This window comes from Apium graveolens, chromosome 5 (genome assembly GCF_009905375.1).
Source record: "Apium graveolens cultivar Ventura chromosome 5, ASM990537v1, whole genome shotgun sequence".
NCBI classification, from domain to species: domain Eukaryota; kingdom Viridiplantae; phylum Streptophyta; class Magnoliopsida; order Apiales; family Apiaceae; genus Apium; species Apium graveolens.
The window spans coordinates 58,005,751-58,011,876 of NC_133651.1; positions in this window are offsets into that span (position 1 = coordinate 58,005,751).

Consider the following 6,126-nt stretch of genomic DNA (forward strand, 5'->3'; position numbering starts at 1 on the left):
TTCAGACGATGGAATACATTCCTTCTTTAAGGGGGAGATAAAAGCTTAAGTAATAGTTTGGAGGATTCCTCAACTAAGGGGGAGAAATAGCAGGGAGGAAGAAAAAGATCCTAAAAATGTACACTACACCACACCATTGTTGTTTCTAACTACGGATCCTATTGTACGGGAGAGGTGGTAAACACAAGGTGATTTCCTAGTAAGGGAAGAAGCAGTTAGGGGAGTACCATTGGTTTTTATCTGCGGATCCTATTGTACGGGAGAGGTGGTAAAACGAAGGTGATCTTCTTTAATCAGTTGATTCTCATAGGGGGAGAAGCAAGAGAGATATGTGCTTCTCAAAAGGAAATGTGGTTGTACAAAAGAAGATGAAACTACTTGAAGATATGTTCAGTCTAGAGGAACATCTACTTGGAATCTGGAAAATGTTAAATCTAGTCCAGAACTTTTCTACTATTTACTTTGCATGTATATTTATATCTTTTTCTTATTTGTTAGTTGAGTTATCCTCTAGGTATTTGTGTGTTATTGTCTAACAAACAAATAGGGGGAGATTGTAAGTCATATGTCATAGTCTATTTGTATATTCGAGGATTCAACTCAACTCAAATAAGAATGTAATAAGTAAATAGTGGATTGACCGTCAGAGAGATCTCGCAAAATAATATCTGTCAAAGGATTCAGAAACAAGGTTCATCTACAGACTTGAGGAGGTAATTCACTGGAAGAAGTTCAAGAAGTTGATCATGCCTCAGTGATATAAATCAAGATCGTGGATTTAATCAAGTGACAGAGATCTCGTCAGAGTATCAATTAATTACAAGGATTTAATCTGAAGAAAATCAAAGTGTCAGAGTCAAGACATGAAGAAACGTCACGGAAGTTAGTCACTCATGAACCAGACAGTACATCGAGTGTCAACGTTGAAGTGGTGGAATTGATTCATAATTTTCAGTGATTTTCAGAAGATTTGCAGAAGAATGGTTGCTGCTCAAGACTAGAATTAATTCTCTATTAATTAATTAATTCATCTAATTTAATTAAGAAAATAAATTATTTCTGCGAAGAATAATTTATTTATTAATTGAATTAATTGATTAATTAATTCTGAATTAATTTTAGGAATTTTCAGAAGTTTAATTGGATTAAATTCAAATCTTAAATCAGCAAGACAAATGGAAATGAACTAGCATGACAATCTGGATTGTCATGCTAGGCCATTTTCCATTGTCATACCGAAAGTTACTCTAGGAGGATAATTGTCTTGCTAGTTCATTCTGATTGTCATGCTAGTTCATTCAGATTGTCTTGCTAGTTCATTCAATTGTCCTACCGAAAGTCTTGCCAGCTATAGGATTGTCATGCCAATTCAATTCTATTGGTTTGTTGATTAAAAAGAAGCAGAAGACCTTCTTTCAATTATCTATCATTCAAACAGAAGAACACAGAAGTCAAGAAACAAGGCAGAAAAGAAAATCAAGAAGAAATATTTCATCTTTTCATCTGCATACTTCAAGATTAAATTTCTAGATTGTAAAGTTAAATCCAATCCACTAGAAATCTTTATCTTGCTCTTGTGTATCAATCTAGCGGATCAAAATCCCTAGAACTTAATCTCAAATTGCGTTTAGCATTTGAATCTTTTTTATTACAAAAATAGAAAAAGTTCATGTCGAATTTATTCTAGATTTGTGATAATTAATTTGAGATTAATTCCTTGTAATCGATACAGTTGTTGTAACACCTTTCAAGTTTAATAATATTTTTATTTAACTTGAATTTTGTTTCACATTTTTTATTCCGCATTTAATTCGATTATTCGGTACTGTTTGTATTCAACCCCCCCTTCTATAAACACATTGGGACCCAACATTAAGCATAAGTATAAATGTTAATATTGCATTTATTGGGGATGTTATGATGTGATAAGGATGGACTTTGGTTGTATGAATGGAGTGGGGTTGAATTGTGATGGTTTTGGAATGGTTTAAATTTGGGAAATCGCGTAAACATAGCCGTCGTAATGTCCGATTTACTTTAGACTGCTTTTGTTCATAACATTTGGACCCGAGAACTCCCTGCTAGATTATGACCATTGCCATGTTTAGATAGTTCATTTTACGAGCTTCGTTTTGATATGTAGTTCGTTTGATTCCGATGCACGGTTTAGGAGAAACGACCATTTTAAGTAACGGCGTTTCGCTAACGAAACATTTCCCCTCGCCTTACTTTGAAACATAGGTTAAAGACCAAAAAGGGTTAATTAATATATGAAGCAATTATGGCAAGAGTGTTAGGCAGTTGGTAAGACACTCGCGAAGGAATCGCCTTAAAACTCGTAATGGTTAAATTATTAAAAATGGTGGAGCCGAGGGTACTCGAGTGACTTAAGAGAATCAGTAAGCGCAAAACAAGTGTTAGAGTCTAAGTTAGTTAAAGTATAGATTTACAAGTGACTTTGGTTTAATTCCAACTTACTTGTTGTTTATAGGTTACCAGACTCGTCCCGAGCCTTTTATCACCCCCAGTCGCTCAGGCAAGTTTTCTACCCGTTATACTGTTGTTGTGATGTATATGTGTATATGCATGATCTTGCGATAAATGCATATTTGTTATTAGCAAGTTCTTGCGATATATTGTAGAATGTGATATGGTATATATGCATGCCTGTTTCATATTCTTGGATTATATATCTGTTGGTTAAAATGCTTACAGTTGCATAATACCTATGCTAGAGATAAGCGGTATTTGAGTTTACCCTTAGTATAGGGGATCAAAAGTCGAACATATTTCTAAACCGGGAGTCGATGTTCCCGAGTATAATATATATATATTTTTATATATATATGGTTATAGTTTTCAAAACTATTAATCGAATAAGGTTTATTCGATAACTTTAACTTTATTTTATTATTGAATATTATTTCGAATATTCATCCGAGGACTTATGACTCCTTTATTTTATTATTGAATATTATTTTGAATATCCATCTGAGGACTTATGACTCCTTTATTTTATTATTGAATATTATTTCGAATATTCATTCGAGGGCTTATGACTCAGTTATATTATTAATGATTATTAATTGAATATTCATTTGAGGAGGTATGACTCCGTTATTTTATTTAATGAATATTATTTATAATATTCATTCGAGGTATTATGACTCCGCTTGTTATTTAATAATATTCTTTATTTTATTAAAGAATAATGTTTCGATAATCAAACTTATTTTCGATTATTCAAATAAAGATAGTACTTTCGTATAAGTATATCTTTGGTTATTTAATACTCATTTCAAGTATAAGTCTTACAACTTCTACTTCAATTATTTGTATAAAGATTATTCTTTATGGGAATATTATTTAAATAATAATATTCAGATATTTTCTAAATATATCGGGGCTGATTTACTTCATTAAATCAGCATTACTCCAAACACTCTTTAAAGTGTTTTCGAGTCTTCAAAATGATTTTTAAAAGTTAGAGCGGATCCCAAAACTCATTTTTATATTTAAGATCTTCCTTTTTAAAAAGAGGATTTAAATACTCGCTAAAAACCTGAGGGATCCGGCTCTATGGTGTATTTTATATTCGCAACAAGGTTGCAGTTTTGGTAAATGAATTGATTACTTACCCAACGTTCGGGAAGTAAGTCCATCTATCGAGTCGGCATAAGCAACATGGGCTCAGTGGGCGTCCATGATAGTGTAAGTGGCTCAGTGGGAGTCCATCAAATGCATAAGTGGCTGAGTGGCAGTCCAGCATAAGGTCCTATTGCGACCAGGGTGATGACCAGTGGGGAATTCGTCCATCTACTAGTAGAAAAGGTTACTTATTGGTATCTTTGCCTGATCAGCAAGATATCGGGTTTATGCCACAATTCTTTTTCCCTTCCAAAAATTCATTGGATGTTACAAACTCTGTTCATACTTTACATGACAGAGGTTTTCAGGGACTGTATAAGGAAGATGTATATGTGGATATATATATCGGAACTTAATGAAGTATATCATAACTTTATTTCCTTCAATACTACTTCAAAGATTTAATCTATTCAAATCTGTCTTGTAGTCTAATCTATGTGATGAACTGTTGAAAGCTCATTATACTTTGAACAGTGGTAGTTCAAGTAACTTTATAATTGATATAAGTATAGTGAAGTATTTGGTAACTTCATCCCTTGTTTTTACTTATATCTAGTAAGTAATTATCTTACACATGATAAAAGATTCTAGTAAGTATCCATTTAGATACTTGTATTATTGTTATCACTATATATTATCTTGCGAGCTGTAAGGCTCACTCTTGCTTTATTTCTTCATCACACAACAAAAGTTAGGAAAGATGGCCAGACTCCAGCAGACCCAGCGCAAGCGCGTGGGAAGCGTCCCGCGTCTTCCCGTTGATGTTGTAGCTGCTATAGCTGCAGAGGTAGATCTATTAGTAGATCAGGCATTCTACTTTTGAGAATCAATTATGTATAATTATAACTTGTGGCAGATAATGGCAATTAACTGTAAATTTATCAAGTAATCATTTTGGGTTGTAATAACTTTTAATTGTGGATTCAAGGACTTGTACTTATTTCAATTTCATCTCTGAGACTATAACGGGTTGTGGTGTGTGTTAGTGTGGGGTAACAGCATAAGGTTATTTATTATTAATTAAGTGAAGTGATATTATGGAAAGAAAGACCGTGACGACCCGGATCCCTGACCCCGGATCTGGGGGTGTTACAGAAATGGTATCAGAGCTAAGCGTTATAAACCTTAGAGATGATGCGACGATATAATAACAAACTCACAAAGATAATAAGAACTCTTGCCAAATTCATGGTCGGACTACTTAAAGTAGTGCTGACAGTTAAAACCCTTACGGGAACCCTTTTAAGTATCATGATAGTAACTTAGCTCGTTTAATGTGTAGGCGCCTGAGATAGAGGACCCTGAGATGTTCGAGCATGAGCATGATGAGGCACTGCTAGATGTTGAGGATCAGGAGGAGCCTGAGATGGAGGAGGATGAGGAGGACCCCTCAGAGGAGTCAAAGACGGAGGTCATTGCTATTTCAGATGAGGAGGACCCCTCAGAGGAGTCAGAGACAGAGGTCATTGCTATTCCAGATGAGGAGGACCCGGATGAGGTCCCAGTAGCTGAGGAGCGTGTCGGACCTATGGTAGTGTATGCTGGTACCCCTTTACCCACACTTCCGGTGGTCAGAGCTCCTACCCCTCCACCACTATCTTGGATCCCTTATGATGACAGCTCAGAGACCCATACTTCCGAGCCTAGTCAGACTGAGGAGGCACCCCCAGCGGCTCCGGATTCACCACCTCTCGACCCTGCCCACAGGCAGTCTTCGTTAGCCCATGGCTATGTTCAGGATGTACTGAGGACCCGATTGGCTGTTGCTGAGGCCCGACTGGATGAGGCCAGGCGGGAGTTGGATGCGGAGAGGGCGGGTAGGCGTACCCGAGCTTATGAGACTAGGGCTTCTATACCCCGATCCTTGAGGAGGGAGCTTACGGGGATAGAGCTCACATCCCGAGCGAGGCTCAGATCGCTCCTGGGGGACAGGCATGGTAGGATCTCCAGGCGGCAGGCCGACTATATCTTCCATCGTGCGATGGAAAGGGTATGGGAGCTGACTCGCTCCGGTGTGTGATTCAGGACTGACGATGGGATAGTCTAGTTGTCTAGTTAGCCGAGGCCTTAGTAAGAGCCAATTTTCCGGGATAGTTGACTTGTATATAGCATCCCTTTTTCTGACTAGACAGATAGACTCTTGTGTATCACTTTTGGGACAGATGGCTGTAGCACTGTTGTACTTTTGACCAGATCAAACTATATATTTCTCATATTATGTATATATTTGTTTCCTTTCGGTTCAGTTCCTTAGTGACGAGATCACTTTTTTTATCATTATTATTACTGCACTTCTTATTAGAACTGTCATAATGTAATAGAATTGCGAGATACGTTCTCCCCATTATAAGAGTTGTGCAAGGCACAATGTTGAGTATGATTGTGACCTAACGTTGAATTTCCCAATAATTTTTTTTATTATCAGTATCATGCCGCCAAGAAAGATTGGAACTAGGGCGAACCCTGGATCCGAGGACC